The 19,499-nt window shown below is 42.8% G+C and overlaps 1 pseudogene; it reads right to left on the bottom strand.

The window, feature by feature from the left end:
• Positions 1-12,945: 12,945 nt before the first annotated feature.
• On the bottom strand, positions 12,946-16,186 carry LOC149467499 (uncharacterized; annotated as a pseudogene).
• Positions 16,187-19,499: the final 3,313 nt, after the last annotated feature.

Raw genomic sequence — 19,499 nt, 5'->3', positions numbered from 1 at the left:
TAGACATCTGCAAATTTTTGGTTAAGGTGATTTACGAGGGGCAGAATTTTGTGGAGCCATTCAAATTCGGGGTCACCCCGAGGACGACAGAGTGTATGGTCATTGAAATGCATAAATCACATTATATTCTTATATCTATGCCTGGCTATGGCAGCAGAGAACACGGGCATATGATGAATCGGGTCTGTGGACCAATACAACCGCAAATTCATTTTTTTTAGTAATGCCCATGTTGAGGGTTAGGCCCAAAAAACCTGTAAATTCGAAAACCGTAATAGGTTTCAAAAGTTTCCAAAGTCTGGCAAAGTTTGAATTTGGGTTGGCGACAATAAACTGTTGTGCATATAAATTGCTCTGATCCACAATTATTGCATAAAGATCTTCCGTAAAAAACAGCTAAAAAAAAAAAATCAAGGGGAGTAGTTAAATTTGCTGTTTCCACCTGAATTCTGGGTTGGGCAGTGAATGGAGGAAGTACAGGTGCTGGAGAATTTATGGGCTGCCAATCAGGATTTGCAATCACATCTGGAAGGACACTAGGGGCTCTGTCAGAGATGCAGGTGTGAACAGAAGTGTGTGGACTGACACAGGCAAGCTTCAGATATGGTATAAATAAGAGGCTTTATTAAAGACTAACAATACAAACATAAACGCAGTGCACCAAACCCCAAGCTAAAACAAATACATACAACAAGGTGAAACAAACCCAAACCTAAACTGATACAGATACCCAGGTACATACACATGTAGAGCACAACGTAGTTAGGCAGGCTGGGTCGATAACTATCGGGCAGGTAGGTACAGGAGGAGCAGGCGGAGAGAATGGTCAGGGTCACAAGCCAGGGATCAAAACAGGAGAAGTCAGCAGAGGTCAGGATCAGGCAGGGTCAGCAACAAGTCAGGCAGAAACAGGAACAGGCATGCAGGTTACAAGATACAGGGGCCCATGGAAAAACACACACCAAGGCACAGACTGCAGGTCTGGCCATCCCTTAAATACACCTGCAATCAGCCCCAGGTGATGGCTAATTGCCGAAGTGAACCTCTGGTTGTTGAGAGCACCCGCTGGCCAGCCCTGATACTGCAGCCCACAAGGCAGGTGAGTCCCACCACTATTGGCAAGTCCATTCCTGACAGGCTCTACGGACCTATGTGCGAATTCTTGGTGGCTGCGGGACACTACTTGTGTAGCTTATACTGGACTTATGGGACTTGCCACGTCACCCCAAGTGATACTGCGGTACTGGTATGTGAAAGACCAGGATGTGCTAGGCCGCTGGTGCTCGCCAGTTCACCGAAAGGTAGAGTGGCACTAGTACTGGCACTCTGCTGCATATGAGAATTATAATGCAATTGTAATATATCTCAGCAACCTGGGAACGGGGTCGGGAATGGCTGACCTTAGCAGGGACCTCTTCTCCATCATCTGAGCTATCTGTCAGGGTGCCCCTGCTGTCTACAGGTTCGTATTCTGTCAGTGAGGCTTCCTGTTCACTCTCATCTGACATGCTTAGAATCCTGTAGGCCTCTTCACTAGAGTACCTTTCGTTGGACATTTTGGTCACTAAATTTATAGGTACCTAGGGCGACTTGTAAAAAAAAGAGCACCTGGCTGTCAGGGACTGCTTGAACCGTTACAAAAAAATTTACCTGCAGGGGGCATGGTCTGGCTTGCAGCCCAAGATGTCCCAAGATGGCCAGCTAGCTTCTCTGCTCCCAGCTGTGGCACAAAAGCAACTTCAGAGCGCCAGTGACTGCATTGATTACCTTCAAAATGGAGGTACAGTTCCGGAGACCCCCTGGACATGTCCAGGAAGAAATTGCCGCCTCACAGACCCCAAAACTGCAGGACTTCTTCATGAAACTGCCTCACAGATCCATCCAAGATGGCACTGGAGGGAAGTCCCGCTTCTCTCCCGAGCTGGCTCAGCAAACCCTAGAGAGAGTTAAGAGAGCAGCAGCATCACCTGCTTGCTCCCCAGCTGAATCCCATGCATACAGTATAAGAAGCACTATGGGACTTCTTACCCAGCAGTAGAATCTTCTACTTCCTTAGCGGCCTTTCCCACATCAAACAACCCTACGTGTGAAAACACTCTCAAATCTATGCTCCTTACACTACAAGCAGACATACAGAAAGAGTTAAGACTCTCCCTCCAGCAAATGCACCATAAACTGCAATACATAGAAGAACACACTGAAACAATAGAACAACAAATATCTGAAATAGCTCACGCTCATAATGCAGTTGTCGACACCCAAGATGATCAAGCCGCCATTATCCAACAAATTCAACTTAAGCTTGCAGATCTTGAAGATCGCTCTAGGCAGAACAATCTAAAATTCAGAGGTATACCTGAATCTATTAAAACTGCTGATATACTCTCATACGTACAACAGCTAATCCGCACAATTATCCCTAACCTCTCAAAAGCTCACTATTGATCGTGCACAAAGGATTCAAAAACCGAAACATCTGCCAAACAGCGTATCAAGAGATATCCTGGCTAGGATACATTTTTTCCACGTTAAGGAAAGACTGGTAAAAGCAATCAGATCCTCTAACGCCCTCCGAGAGCCTTACACAGCAATTTCTATTTTTTTCCGATATTTCAGCTGCCACAGCCCGAGCAAGAAGATCATTCACTCAGGTTACTTCTATCCTGTAGGAAATGCTCATCCCATATCGCTGGGGTTTCCCCCCAAAATTATTAGTCTCATATCAGAATCAACCAACTCCCTTCCTAATGCCAAAAGATGACCTAAAACAACTACATAATTGGGTCTCACATCTCAGGTTTCACCGAGAACCCCTTTACCCAAACGGTCTCCAAAAGTCCATGACTCCAGATCTAACATACGCAACCCATAACAGAATATAGTTATAATCTGATCTCAGGACTGCCTATATTCGCACTGGCACCTTGTCCAGCTCCTCCCAGTGCCCTCTGGGATGAGTAGAATTTCTGTGTTGGTATAGCCACCCTCCATTATATCCTGCTAAGCACATTTGCTTACTCAGTTATTCAATCTGTTTCGTGTTTTAGTATGCAATACTACTATTTATGTTGCATATGTTTATCTGATACCGTGTATTCCAATATTGAAGTATCTCAGTATTACTTTTGTGTCTGCTTCTGAACTAGCTACATTCATTTGTTGCATGTAACCATATGCTATTACTGCCTTATCAACAACCTAATCTCCCCCATTTGTAAAGTGAATTATACAATCCCTGCTTTTTACCAAGGTTAACATTAGCCCTTATAATCCAACATGTCCCTGACTATTAGCATTATCAACGCCAATGGCCTTAACCACCCCTACAAGCATTCCTTATTATGGAGAGAAGCTATCTCTCAAAACACGGATGTCCTTTGCATCCAAGAAACCCATTTTGCTAAACAAAAAGCACCAGTCTGTTCCCACAGATTATACCCTCACTGCTTTTTCGCTCACTTAGGTAAGGAAACTAGAGGAGTCATGATAGCCATCTGCTCCTCAGTAATGTTTCAATTAGAACATGAAGAGCAAGACCCCTCAGGAAGGTTTATCATTCTTGTGTCTAAGTTTAACAACTCACCATTGATTATAGTAAATCTCTACTCACCTAATGTAGGACAAAAATCTTTCCTTAATGGCGTACTAAACAAATTGTCCACCTACCCTAAAGACCGTACTTTTCTGTGGGGATTTCAATGAGATCCCAGATCATTCCCTGAATTCCTCCAACCCACTCAGGAAACACTCCTCCACATTATCTTCCGTGATGGCTACAGAAGACCTCTATGACACTTGGCGGTGTATGCATGGTATGGAGCGGGATTATACCTTTTCTCTCCTCCAGACTTAATCTGTTTCTCACCTCCAAATCTCTCCTACAACAAGTCTCCTCTCTAACAATTGGACTCATTACCTGGTCAGACCACACACCAGTAACTATGACACTTACCATGGGCCCTGTAACTAAGTCTCATTCTGTATGGAGACTGAACTCCTCTATTCTGTCCCACAAACTCTATAATCACATATCAGGTCTGAAATAGATTCCTATTTTTCTGTAAAAAAATACTGACTCAGTAACAAACCCTACCACTGTATGGAATGCTCACAAATCTGTACCCAGAGAAGTATTTCTTAAAATTTGTGCCCATGAGAAAAAAAAATTACTTCCCAATATCTTGACTGCATTAAGACACTTGAATCCCACAATAAAATCTCCCCTACCCCACGCACTGCTGAAGAACTCTGCAAAGTAAGGCTTGAACTCAGCTCCCATCTCCACAAAGACTTTGATTTTCTATATTAAACGCCTTCGACTCCCATGGTGCTCTCAAGGGAACAGACCTAGCAAAGTATTGGCTAACCAATATAAGTGAAGAGTAGCTCAATCTAAAATCCCATATTTGACAAACACACAGGGCAACAGATGCACTAATCCAGTCAACATTGCCAACTGCTTTAAAGAATTTTACAATAAGCTCTATAATATCATTACCTCTTCCGTATCGCTGCCTCCCCCCGAAACAGCTATACAGGCCTTTATATCTGCAGTTCATTTACCTTCCCTTACCTCTACCCAACTTGACCAAATTGCCAAACCCTTCACAGATCAAGAACGTCTAGCAGCTATTAAATCCCTCCCGCTACACAAAAGTCCGGGACCGGATGGGTTCTGTAATGAATACTGCAAAGTTTTCACAGATCTATTAGTACCCCACCTCTGCGCCTCTCTAAATAGATTCTTGACAACTGGCGAAATACCTAAGTAGTCCCTGGAGGCACTCATAATCACCGTTCCTAAAACAGGTAAAAGCTTTGACGACCCCGCTAACTACCAACCCATCTCATTACTCAACACTGACTTGAAACTCTATGCCAAGCTTTTAGCCTCCTGCCTCGCAACCTATATCCCTCTCTTGATACACCCCGATCAAGTCGGGTTTATCCCCAACTGACAGGCCTCTGATGGCACGCATAGATTCATAGACCTCTTTCAGTGGGCCGAACACTATCGGACACCTTCTCTCTTCATCTTTTTGGATGCAGAGAAGGCGATCGATAGGGTACATTGGAAATATCTAGAACAGGTTCTGATAAAGTTCGGGCTGACAGGCACTTTTCTTATCCAACAGCTAAAATCTGGAAATGGGGCTACCTATCTGACTCACTAACCATTACTAATGGCACAAGGGGCAAGGATGTCCATTATCACCATTCATCTTTGCAATGGTAATTGAACCCCTAGCTGCCACAATTAGAGCTAACACATTAACCGCCGATATTGAGATTGGATCAAAATAAGGCCTCTATGCAGATGATATTATTGTCTCCCTATCCAACCCTTCCAGTCTATACCCACGCTACTACAGATATTGGAAGACTTTAGATAGGCCTCTTTATACTAAGTTAATCATTCTAAATCAGCAATGATTGGCGTACATCTCACCCATGCCACTAAAGCAGAGATCTCACAAATAGCGCATGTCTCATGGGCACACAATTCAATGTTCTCATACCTAGGGATACAATTAACTACTCCCTCCTCTGCCCACCTTCGTATTAATCTGGAACTACTGAACAAGAAATTGCAACAAATCATCTCTAACCTAAAAGGGACTAAAACATCCTGGGCTGGACAAATTGCACTCACTAAAATGTTCCTCTTACCGCATGCCTTGTACTTATTCAGAACCCTACCGGTGCCCATGCTCTCCCACCACATAAAAAAAAAAATGACTATACACTCCTTTATCTGGGAACACAAACGACCTCGTTTGCATTACTCTATCCTGTCTTCTGACCAAGCCTGGAGGGATGGGAGCACCAGACCTCAAAGTATACTACAAAGCTGCCATCAAACCAAAACCTGGTGGAACCCTGGAATTTTTACCAACTGGAAACAGATTGAATGTACTCTCCTACCCGCGAAACCACAACTTTTCCTAAGTGCCTTATTGCTTCGCTATCACCCACCCCAATTCTTTCTGGATAGAATCAAAGCCACTACGAGAGTATGGTGCTCTAGCTTACAATCAACAAAGAACTCTCTGCACGTACGCTGGAACACCTCCCGCTGTGGTCACTGACTCTCCTCTCCCCAAACCTCCCCATACACAAATGGACCACCAAAGGGGTATACTCTCTGAACCAGATGTACTCGCATCAAGTCCTCCAAACTTTCCTGCTTCTGTCCACTACCTTTTAAATCCCGAAACAAGATTTCTATCTCTACCTCCGTATACAGCACATGCTTTTATGTTTTGTCTGATCCAAATTGATCTTGAATGTGGTATTAATTTAGATAAAATGCTAAGTTTATTATCTAAAATGTCCAATTAAGATGTTTGACATAATATCTAATGATAGATGATGTAGTGTTTTCTTTAACCCACTAGATGGTAGTGTTAGGTTTGATTGGTTAGCCAATGATTAATCCAGCGGTGCTTTATAAGACTGCTTGTTTGCACGTATGACCACAGCCTCAGAGGAAGTTGTAATGGCGAAATGCGTCAGTGCACGACCATCTGTGACATCAGCATGCTCACTGACACCACGTGATAGCCATCGCAGAAGTTATCAGCGGCACTGTGTGAGATATCAATACACCGTTGAAGCGGTAGTAATGTTATCAACGTTTTACTTGTGTTTGGTGCATTATTCTTAAACAAAATGTGAGTGTATTTTTAAGGGGGTTTGAATTAATAAAGGCTTAAAAAGCGGAATTACACTATGTGGTTTTTTCCACTTCTTTACCTATGTATGGGATTGTATCCTTATGCTTGAGTAATGGTGCTGTGGAGCCCGGAAGGAGAATCTTTTAATGGTTACCGTATATACTCGAGTATAAGCTGAGTTTTTCAGCACATTTTTTGTGCTGAAAAACGGCCCCCTCGGCTTATACTCGAGTCAACGTCCCTGTCATCTGGACACACCCCCGGGATCAATCCTTGCCGGTGATTGGCCACCGGAACTGTAGCTCAGGAGAGGCACACAGGCGCCCAATCACCGGCGAGGAGGTGGAGCTTGGAGAGGAGGAGCCGAGCGGCACCGCGAAGATCGAGCGAGTGAAGAGGAGGAGAGCGGCCGGAGAAGGAAGACATCTGACCGGTAAGTGTGTACCATGGGAGAGGGAGGGAGCGAGCGAGCCCAGGCTGGAGCAGGGGTCACCAACGATGAGGCACTATTCCTCCCCCCACTGACACCAACGATGGGGCACTATTCCTCCCCCCACTGACACCAACGATGGGGCACTATTCCTCCCCCCACTGACACCAACGATGGGGCACTATTCCTCCCCCCTCGGCTTATACTCGAGTCAATAGTTTTTCCCAGTTTTTTGTGGTAAAATTAGATACCTCGGCTTATATTCGGGTCGGCTTATACTCGAGTATATACGGTATTCACTTATTGGATGGGGACTGCTGTTTAGCTATTGAGGAATAGATTTTCCACTAGTGGTTACTTACCAATGCCTATCATTAAGGAGGAGATTTTCCACTGCTGGTTATTCACCAGCATCTGGTGAATGTCCATTCTGATGGGATGCTAATCACTGCAAATTCACAAAGGTGTTGGATTGGATATGTTGGAATACAGGAATTTTTTAATAAGGTGGACTGGACTGTGTGCATATTCACTCTGATACACCGTGGTGGAAGTTTTGTTTTGCCTTCACTCTCTATTTATTCATTAATACTATGTTTGATTCATATTTTGTGGTTTATATAATTGAGAACTATTTATGAGGAGGGTCAGCTATACTCATACATCTACATATGTCATTGCTTGAACTGGAACCCAAATATAACAAGTAAAACCATGGCTTATGACCAGTGGTGGAGTGCATATAATCTTCAGGCAAGGAATTTGTATTCCAGTTTAGTTCCTGCATAATATATGTATACAATGCATTCAACTCAATGTGTTATGGATGGAAGTAACAATATGCAACAGAGTAACCTCAAATATGCCTATCCAAATATATGATTTCATAGTAATGTTAAAGTCCCACATATAAAGTATCTTCAGGCATGCATTGGTTCTGGTGTACTGGCCAGAACACTTCAATAAAACTGGACTGGCTTCAAATCCGGAAACAAGCCCCACTATGGTAAGTCATGCGTCATATAGACAGAATGGAAGTCCCCAAAAGTATATCACAGTAGTGGTGTCAGTCATATAGAACATAAAATCATATTCTACAGATATAAATTGAAAAACCATTCACAATAAGATGCAAAGTATCCATTTATGAAGAAAAATCCACAAGCCATGGCAATAATTTAAATAGCAAATACTTATTGATCCATAATGTCCACTATCTATAAAGTTCTCCCGACTGGGGCCAATGAGCTAGCTGCAACAAGATATACAATTGCCAGATTCCAAAAGTCTCCAAACATCTAATTTGATGTGATAAAGACTAAATTATCCTGGATCATGATAAATGAAAATTGTTTGGCAATCCTGAATAATAAATTGAAATTATTTAAGAAAATCTAGTATCCCTGGATCAATTACATATACCAGGAAATATAAAATACGCTCAATGTTTTACACCCCATGGGATGGGTAGTAAATGTTTCTCTGTTCTCTTTCTCTACTCATATTCCTTCTTTCTAAACTCTGTTACTCTTGCTCAGATTATATTTACTGAAAAAGAGGGCAGTGAATTAAGATTCTAGTGGGTAAGAACAATACCATGAAGAATTCCATGTAGGGGATACTCTCACAGATCTAGTTGCTCTCTACCCCTCTCAGTCTGGGCTATTTTTGTAAGGCAGGGTGGGTACTTCACCCATTTCATGGTCCAAAGGAACTACTTTTCCCTGTATGATCATATCCTTGACAGTAGTTTGACAGGATATACACAATGTAGAGACACTTGAGAATCCTCTGCATGATGCCCAAATGTCAATATCTGAGACTACTGAAAATATTTCTTGTTCTCGGAAACATTTTATATACTTGCGTATACAAAATGTTTGAACTTCTTTTCTATTTCTCTTTGAATGATACTAATAAAAATTATTGGATAGGAAAACCTTATCTGGAACATGCAGTTCAGTTTTGGGCACCACTTCACAAAACGATATTGTGAAACTGAACAAAGTGCAGAGAATAGCAACCAAACTGATAAGAGGCATGCAGGACCTGAATTTATTCTCTCTGGAGAAGAGGTGAATAAGGGGGATATGATCACCTTGGATAAATATATCAGTGATCTATAATGAACTTGGTGTACAGTTATTCACTTTAAAGTGTTCTGTCTTGGCATCGGTTGTACTTGTGGTGAGATTCGTTTAGACCCAGTCTGTAAGAATGTGTGCAGCAAGTTCAATGATTGCCTTAACAGATAGTTTACTCAATGAATAACAACTTCAGAGGTGTTTTCCAATGCTTCTTTATGCTTCAAGGTAGCAAAGGTATGAACATAGAGGTGTTTTCATAGGTAAATTTCCAGTGATGTTACACAGCTTTCTCACTCTACAGACTCTTGATAACCACTAAACAATAATAGAATTACAACAGGAAATGGAGGGTGGAAGCAACCAACTAGTCACCAACTAGTCAGAAACAGCAGGGGTGTGTGGATGATACCAAACAGCATTATAACATAACATGTAATAACAACTGCTAAACAGTAAAGCTGCGTGGCAGCACACTCCCCGTCTGGTATCGGGAGATACCACTACACAACTATTATTATTATTATTTTTTTTTATAAAATACTATCAACATTGCATACAGTTAAATACTATCTAACCTTCTCAAATCTGCAAGTTAGCTATATTAGAGGTCTTAAGTGACTCCATCACATAACACTGAATCAGAATTACTAGAAGCAGGCATAATTAGGACAATCTCAGTGACTGGTCTGAAGAAGGTTTTTGAGTCTCCGTCCTTAACGATCCTGACTTCCGCACTTCAGACTCTTCCATCATCACTGGCAATGGCTTTTGTAATAAGTCCAACTGGCCACTGGATCCGGTGAGTTTGCTGGTCTTTTAGCAGGACTAGGTCCCCTTCCTTTAGGTTGGGCTTCTGGGTTTGCCACTTTTTACGTCCTTGGAGAAGTGTGAGGTATTCCTTCCTCCATCTGTCCCAGAAACGATCTGCAAGGTATTGAGCGTATCTCCACTGACGTTTATATATGTCCTTTTCATCGAAGATACCCTTTGGCGCTGGAATCTGTCCAATCTTCTGGCTCAATAATGTAGCTGGAGTTAAGATAGTCGGAAATTCTGGGTCTGTAGATATCGCAGTCAATGGTCTTGAGTTGATTACTGCTGTGACCTCAGCAAGGAATGTGGTGAGCACCTCATGGGTAAGGCGTGAAGAACTCAGGTCAAGCAACATTGAGTCCAGTATGCGCCTTGCCATCCCAATCATGCGTTCCCATGCTCCGCCCATGTGCGAAGAGTGTGGTGGGTTGAATTTCCATACGCAGCCTTGATCACTCAAATAATTTCCAACTTGTTGTTGGTCTATCTGTAACTCTCTGCAAGCACCAATGAAATTAGTTCCACAATCTGATCTCAACAACTTCACAGGACCTCTTAGAGCAAGAAATCTCCTTAGAGCGTTGATAAAACTTGAAGTGTCCATTGACTCAATCACTTTGATATGTACAGCTCTTACACTTAAGCAAGTGAACATTACAGCCCATCTTTTGTTGTTGACTTCACCACCACGAGTTCTTCTAGCCGTTACTATCCATGGTCCAAACAGATCGATCCCAACATATGCAAAGGGTGCATCTTCACTCAGTCTGTCTGCGGGTAGGTAAGCCATCTGTTGATACTGCTGTCTTCCTCTTAACTTCTGACATTTGACACAGTTATGAATAATCGTGGCTATTTGTCTTTTCACTCCAATTATCCAGAACCCTGCAACTCTGATAGTACCTTCGTGTGTAGTGTCTTCCTTGATGTCTGACTCTCTCATGGTAATGCCGGATAATCAAGGTTGCCTTCATTGTTGATTATTGGGTTCAGTTTGAACAGTGGGCTACCCTTTGAGACCGGTCTATTGCCTCTCAAACACTTAATCTCTTCTGCAAAGACTTCTTCTTGCACACGACGTATGATGAATAGCTCTGCCATCTCATACTCTAGCGCATTGGGTGACTCCTTGCAAGTGTGCCATCCATGACAAGACGATGTCTGGTTGGACTTGCGGAAAATCTGTGCAATATGACTCAATCTTGCTATAGTCTTCACCAATCTTTTCCAAGAAGAGAAACGTTCAAAACGTCTTACCTCCAAGTTTCTTCTTGAGCAGATGTTAGAACTCAATGTTATAACTTCAGGGCGGATTTTCTGATCAGTGTCTGGATCCACCAGGTAGAAATCGATATCTTCTTCTGAGTTTGTAGAAGACTGGTCTGTTAAAAACTTGGGTCCTGTAAACCAAATGGTTTGCGTGAGGACAACTGCTGGCACTGACCTTGTGGCAATGTCGGCGGGATTCAAACCAGTCGGGACATAGTTCCATTGTTCAGGTCTACTGATTTTTCTTATTCGTTCTACCCTGTTAGCCACGTACACATAGAACCTTCTTACACTGTTGCATATGTAGCCAAGTACGACCTTGCTGTCAGTGTAGTACTTAACCTGATCAATTTCAGTGTCCATTTCGTTTTGCAGGAATTCTGCAACTTCGACAGCTAGGGTTGCTCCACACAATTCTAATCTTGGAATAGTGTGAGCCGGTTTTGGAGCTAACTTGGCTCTTCCTAGAAGAAACCCGACATGGAATCTCCCGGAGGGATCTATGATCTTGAGATAAGCCCCAGCCGCTATAGCCTCGGTGGACGCATCACAAAAGATATGAATCTCTTTCCTCTGACTTCTTGAAGTTGAAGTAGGTGAATAGCAGCGTGGGATATTAACTTCTTCCAGTACTTTCAAGGAGTCTCTCCATTTCTCCCATTTAGGTAGTAGGTCTACTGGCAGAGGGTCATCCCAATCTGTCACTCTCTCAGTAAGCTGACAAAGTATGGATCTCCCTTGGACGGTAACTGGAGTCATGAAGCCTAGGGGATCTTAAAGGCTATTGACAGTGGACAGGATTCCTCGTCTGGTGAATGGCTTCTTGTCAGAGACCTGAAAGGTAAATGCATCTGAAGATACATTCCAGAGAAGACCGAGACTCCTTTGCGTGGGTAGGGCATCTACTCCCAAATCCAAATCCTTCAAATATTTAGCATGATCTTCTGGATTAAAAGCCTTCATTACTTCACTGCTATTAAATGCGATCTTATGAAGCCTTAAGTTAGCAGTCAACAGGAGCTGTTGAGTTCCTTTTATCAGATTGATGGCTTCTTCAGGTGTTGTGAAGGATTTCAGACCATAATCTTCATAGAAATCTCTTTCAATGAATTGCCGGGTGGCAAATCCAAATTCGTTTTCACCTTCCTGTGCTGTTCTTCTCATGCCATAAGTTGCCACGACAGGAGATGGACTATTGCCAAAGACACGGACTCTCATGCGATAATCCATCACCCGATCATTAATATCATTGTTGCGGTGCCACAAGAATCTGAGATAATTTCTGTGGTCTTCTTTGACTATGAAACAGTGGAACATCTGTTGGATGTCAGCTGTCACGGCAATGGGTTCCTTCCTGAACCGTATCAACACTCCTACAAGGTTGTTCGTTAGATTTGGACCCGTTAGAAGAATGTTGTTTAAAGAAGTTACCTTGAACTGAGCACTTGAGTCGAAGACGATTCTGATTTGCCCCGGTTTACGAGGATGGTAGACTCCAAAGGATGGAAGGTACCAGCATTCTTCACCTTCTTCAAGGTCTGGGGCTGGCTCGGCATGATGGTTATCTAGAATCTTCTGCATGAATGCTAGAGAGTGCTCTTGCATCTCAGGTTTGTTGCGTAGAGTTCTCTTAAGTGCAGCAAATCTGGCTAAAGCTTGTTCTCGATTGTTAGAGCCTTGGTACACGAAAGGGTAATGGAGCTACCCAACTGTTGGAGTTGTCCTTGAAGAACTCTTCATTCATAATCTTGATGAACTCCTTGTCTTCGACCGAAGGAGCAATCTTGTTGTCATCACAAGTAGTCTGGTACACTGCATCACCAAGATCCTTGTGAGAAGTGAGCTTGCAAGTAATGCCTTGGAGTGCTTGATATGGAACTTCAGGATTGAAATCAAGTCTTTCCCTCACATAATAGTGCAATGGATATTTCATCGATCGATAGGTGTATGATCCCTCCACATTAGTTTTGTAGGAAGCTACATCCGAGAACTTGTGAGATTGATCTAAACAAACTTCTCCTATTATCACCCATCCAAGATCAAGTTTCTGGGCATAAGGAGCATCAACTGGACCGTTACATAACTCTCTTATTTTATGAACTCTAGGAATGTCTCTCCCTAGAAGAATCAAGATCTTCGCATCCTTGTTAAGTGTAGGAATGCAATTAGCAATGTGGCTCAAATGAGATTGATGACGTGCAACCTCAGGTATGGGGATCTCATCTCTGTTGTTTGGTAGCTGATCACATTCGATTAGAGTAGGAAGAGGAAACTCTATGTTCTCATATTCTGATGCCACTATGAAGCCAAGGGCTCTTCTTCCAGAAGTATTGACCCTTCCTGCACATGTCTGCAAGGTATAGGACCAGGCCTCTCCATGAATGTTGAATAAGTCGAAGAACTCTGTACTTGCCAACGAGCGATTGCTCTGATCGTCGAGTATGGCATACATTTTTATAGCATTTTGTGGACATCCTTCAGGAAAAACCCTTACAAGACATATCTTGCTGCAAGACTTGCTATGAAGCCCTTCTCCACACACCTCTGTACATCTTGTGGTTACGGGGTTGGCATGTTGCTCAGTTTTCTCCCCGCCATCATCTGAGGTGGTCTTGGGGTTGCTGCCGGGTGAAGGTTTCCTTTTGAACAGGTCTGAATGGAAAGCGTCCACATGCTTGGTACTGTTACACAGGGAACATCTGATGGCGACCTTACAGTCTCTAGCGAAATGATCGGAAGATGCACAACACTTGAAACAGATATTATGTTCTTTGAGAAATGTCTTGTGTTCTTCGATAGGCTTGTCCTTAAATGCACGACATTTGGAGAGAGAATGGGGTGCATTATGAATGGGACATTGTTGATCAAGATTGCTTGCCTTGGTATCTTGTAATTTAGTGTCTGTAGCCAAGACGTTGGATGTGATAGCGGTCTTCCTCACGACAATAGGATGCCTTAAGTCCCTGAATTTACTGTTGGTGGCAATACCCTTTGACGTAGTTGAAGGAAAGGTGGTTGTATCTGGATACAAGAAGCTTGGGTCATTCTTGGTTCTTGCGATCTTCCTCACGAACTCTGCAAAATAGGAAAAGGGGGGAAAGGAAACATTGTGTTCATATTTATACTTTGATCCTACGCTAGTCCACTTTCCCTGGAGATGACTAGGCAACTTTGCTACAATAGGATTTACGCCCTGAGCAGTGTCTAAATAGCTAAGACCTGGCAAACTAGGATCTGACTTAGCAATTTCAAGTTCATGAAGGAGGTCACCTAACTCTCTAAGCCTATGATTGTCTTTAACAGAGATCTTAGGAAAGTCTTTTAGTCTCTGGAATAAGGCAGATTCAATGACTTTGGGGCTCCCATAGTCTTGTTCCAGACGTTCCCAGGCAGCATTGAGGCCTGCTTCAAAGTTATAAATGTAGACGGATTTAAGTCTCTTTACTTGTTCTGAAGATTGATGCCCCAACCACCTTATTAGTAAGTCAAGTTCTGCTTGAGGTTCAATGTCCAAGTTCTTGGTTACCGCCTTAAATGTAGATCTCCAACTCCTATAGTTCTCTGGGTGGTCGTCGAATCTAGACAGTCCAGTAGTAATTAACTCTCGCCGAATCATGTACTTGCTGAACTCTGCAATATCAACCCTTTCAGTTTTTACATCCACAGGTGATACTGATGGTGCACCATCTTGAATCATGGTTGGTATCTGATGCTGGCTGATAGGTGGAGAGAAAGGTATTGCAGATGGGTTCAATCCAGGTAAGGGTCTGGTGTCTGAAGATCTCTGTGCGTTTAAGTTGAAGTTAACTGTATTACAGGCGGTATAGAGTTCACTCTGTAGTCTTCTGTTGTGCCCTTGTAATCTCTATTCACATATGGTTGTGGTGGCACATGAGCTGGATAGGTTGGTACACTTAATTTTGTGGCACGCGGTAGTTGTGGAGTGTCTCTGTTGGAAGGTGCGTCTGGTTGGTCAGCTTGCTTTGATGACATGTTGCTTTCCGATTGACTTGCTGGATGATTATGGGAAGAATCTCCAACTGTAGGTGGAACTGTATCATCGTGGTTCTGGGTTAAGACAAACTGTAGGGTCCTTTCAACAGGGTCTTGACAAGCAGCCAAGCTGGGACAATATGCTCCTTCTTCTTCTAAAAGGGCTTGTTCCAATACGGATAATTCCGCTAAGGCTACTTCCTTTTCTCTATTCTTCTGAAGGATTTCTAGCTGGGCCTCTGATTCTGCTTGTATTCTTGCTTCCTTGCATTTAGCTTCTGCCTTGAAGGCTGCTTCTCTTTCAGAACAGGTGGCTTGAAACTGGGCCACTGCAACCTTTTGGCGAGCTTTGAGTATTTGGTCGCTCAGTGTTGACCTTACAGAGCAGGACCGCAATGACTTAGAAGATGATTTATGATATGAGCGGGCAGATCTATTTGATTTTCCTGAGTGTCTGGAAGAAGCAGATATACAGCATGTAGTTTCATGTAGTTGTGCTAATCTACCCTCTATCTACAGTATGTCTTTGCTTCAAGATAAGTGATATGTCTCTGCTGGTCAGTAGAAATAAAGTTCTTTAATTCTAGTGAAGCTTCCTCTACATTGTAATGTGACAAAAGGGAAGAGTACTTTTCAGAAAGTCTTTTATAATTCTCAAATGCCTTCTTAACCCTTGAGAGGGCAGTGTTCAATTGCTCAGAATTGTTGCTAGTTTCATTACTGGCTGTTATACAACTTAAAGTTTTCTCCCATAATGCAGTCAGGTTACTGTATGTCTCTTCCTTACTTGCATCATAAGCCTCCCTTGCCTTCAAAGATGGATGAGGGGCTCTAATAGGACGAGCAGAATGCAGCATGGTGTCTGTTTTATCTTGATTACATGCAGGTGACTCATAAATGGGATCTCTGTCAGACATAATGACAAGTGCTGTAGTTTTAGTGTCTTGTTGGAAATCTGCAGAAGCTCAGCTCTGTAAGTAGTTACTTTTATTTGCAAGCAGGCTGAGCTGGGGAGCTGAATATCTATTGCAATGAGGCAGCTAGAGCAGCAGCCTGGCTCACACTGGATGCTCCACTCAGTGCACAGTAAGAAGATGGATTCTTGTCTATTCTTCATACAGGAGAATGGTTACTCACAGTTCTGAAGCTGCAGAGATGGCTGTGTGATGGATTCTCATGGAGATTTACTGGAAATGTACTGTTCTGTCTTGGCATCGGTTGTACTTGTGGCGAGATTCGTTTAGACCCAGTCTGTAAGAATGTGTGCAGCAAGTTGAATGATCGCCTTAACAGATAGTTTACTCAATGAATAACCACTTCAGAGGTGTTTTCCAATGCTTCTTTATGCTTCAAGGTAGCAAAGGTATGAACATAGAGGTGTTTTCATAGGTAAATTTCCAGTGATGTTACACAGCTTTCTCACTCTACAGACTCTTGATAACCACTAAACAATAATAGAATTACAACAGGAAATGGAGGGTGGAAGCAACCAACTAGTCAGAAACAGCAGGGGTGTGTGGATGATACCAAATAGCATTATAACATAACATGTAATAACAACTGCTAAACAGTAAAGCTGCGTGGCAGCACATAAAGTGTTACTAAACCCAGGACCCTGCATTCGCTACATCCCACAGTACACAGAACATGGAAATGCAATTATTTTAGTAAATATAAGGACTCATGCACACAGGGCATTTTTGCAGCCACTTTTAGGGGCGTCAGGTGTTTTTTTACTGCTTTCAAACAGCCCTCCATTTTATCTTATGTGTCCATGCACACATAGACTTTTAGAAGCTTTTAGTAGCAGTAGCGTTTACCAGCAGGAAAAAAAACCCCAGGGCCAGTGCGTCCAGGAGCAGCAACGTTTTGTCAGAAAAAAAGCTTGATGCGGCTAAAAGAGCCTAAACACTAGGCACATTTAGTGCTTGAGCATTAACTCATTTCAATGGCCAGAATAAATGATCATTCTGGCCAATGAAGTGAATTAACAACCAAGCGTACCTTTACAAGCATCAAGCATTTTTTCTGTAAAAATGAGCTGCCAGGATGACAGCTTCTAGGGAAGTTTTGTTTTAACGTCCTATGTGCATGAGGCCTAAACTGCTAAATACCTTTTCTCATCAGCAGTTAAAGCAGTCTTGTGACTTCTTTCAGTTTCCAGTTGAGCACTGGTTAAAGTGTAGGAGGAGTTTTCATTCTCTCCTCACTCTCCTATGAGGCTATAGGACCCCTGACCTCTGTCTAAACAGTGATGATTGGCCCTGTGCTGGTCACATGCACCCTCCCAAGAAAAAAAATCTCTAGCAATACACACCAAACTGAGCATGTGCAGCTTGCCCCCAAGGCTATGTTCTATCAGGAAATGTGCTAGGGACAGTGGGAGAAGGGAAAGAAGAGAGGATCAAACATCTTCTTTACACAATGCAGAGGATTAACCCCTTAGGATCAAAACAAGAATGATTTACTGCATAGACAGATTAATTTTACTATTGTTTGTTTAGTAACACTTTAAGGTTGTCACAAAGGACAAGGGGGCACTCTTTATGTCTGGAGAAAAGAGATTTAACCTCCACACATGAAAAAGATTTTTGTGTGTGTGGGAAAGGGGGTTACTGAGATGTTCTGGGGGTGCAGAGGTGTGCAGGGGGGGGGGGCGTGTAGAAATATGTAAGTGGGTACAGAGGAGTGTTAAGGGTTTAAGGGCTTGCAGGAATGTGTAGTAGAATACATAGATGTACTAGGGGTGCAGAGGCTTGCTAGAGTGTATGGAGGTGTGCTGGGGGATATAGAGGATGCTGGAAGATGCAGAAGTGTGTAGGATGATGCAGAGTTGTGCTAGAGGTACAGAAGCAGTGGTGGAGTACATGAAAGTGCCGGGGGGTGAAGAAATGTGCTGGGGGATATAGAGAATGCTGGAAGATGCAGAAGTCTGTAGGGGGATGTGAAGGTGTGTTTGGGGTACAGAGGTGTGGGGGGGGTATGGAAGTGTAGTGGGTGTACAGATATATGCTGGAAGGGTGCAGAGCCCTGATGGGGGTACGAAAGGCATGCTGAGGTGTATGAAGGCATGCTGGAGGTGCAGAGGTGTGTGGTAGGGTGCAGAGATGTGCTGGGGATACAAAGGCTTGCTAGGGGTATGCAGGTGTACTTGGGGATACAGAGTATTCTGTGGGATGCAGAGATGTGTGGGGGGTATGGAAGTGTGCAGGGGGCTGTGAAGGCTTGCAAGAGGAGCAAAGATGTGCAAGGGGGTACAAAGGGGTCCTGGGCGGAACAGGGATTTTCTGGGGATATGGAGATGTGCTGAAGGCACATGTGCTGGGGGCGGTATGGAGGTGTGATGGGGGTTACAAAGGTGTGCTGTGGGGTATAGAGGTGTTTTGAGGGGTACAGAGATTTTCTGGGGCTATATAGATGTGCTGAGGGGCTACAAAAGTGTGCTGGAGCAACTGTTAGTGGAGCAACTATATTTGTGCAGCATACTGTAATATCTGTAGTGGAGCAACTGTAATAATTGTGGTGGAGCAACTGTAATATTTGTGGAGCATACTGTTATATTTGTGGTGGAGCAACTGTAATGTCAGTGGAGAAACTGTAATATTTATGGTGGAGCAACTGTATTATTTGTGGAGCATACTGTAATATTTGTGGTGGAGAAGAAGTTATTTAAAAAAATATAGAAAATAAACTTTAAAAAACAAATATGACATACATGTTATAAATAAAAGATAAATACGATTGCACATCAAAAGGTTTCCAAACATTTCAAAATAGTGTTATTACAGCTTTGAAACTCCCAAACGAGTACAAATATGTTTGATTCTAAACATGCTACAGATGGTACAGACCCTGCTCTACACCCCTCTCCCCATACCTTCCAGTAAGTCATTTTTAATTCTAGAACTTCTGTATGTTGTACTACACTTTGGAGCCCTCATTTACTTTTGGTGAATTTTGTTGAGAGCCTGTAATAGATTGAAATCTGGGGGAGAGAGCTCTTGTACCAGGTAGAGAAATCCAAAAACAAGGTGTTACAAATTCCATTTCAGTTACGAAGCTGTGTGTTGATAAAAGTATCATCAGTGAAACAATCTGTTTAAAGTTAAAGGAATGCAGTAGGTTTAGAGCTTAATTGTTCAGCTAGCAACACATTACTTGCAGTTTTTTTTACTTAGGCACATGGCCCTCCTGACAGTAAGAAGGCACTCTCCTACCTTTTCCATAATC

Source organism: Staurois parvus, unplaced genomic scaffold (assembly GCF_062004578.1).
Source record: "Staurois parvus isolate SC_StPar_1 unplaced genomic scaffold, SC_StPar_1.0 ptg000108l, whole genome shotgun sequence".
Lineage (NCBI taxonomy): Eukaryota > Metazoa > Chordata > Amphibia > Anura > Ranidae > Staurois > Staurois parvus.
The sequence above is the reverse complement of the archived record's forward strand: the minus strand, read 5'-3'. Positions and strand labels throughout refer to the sequence as shown.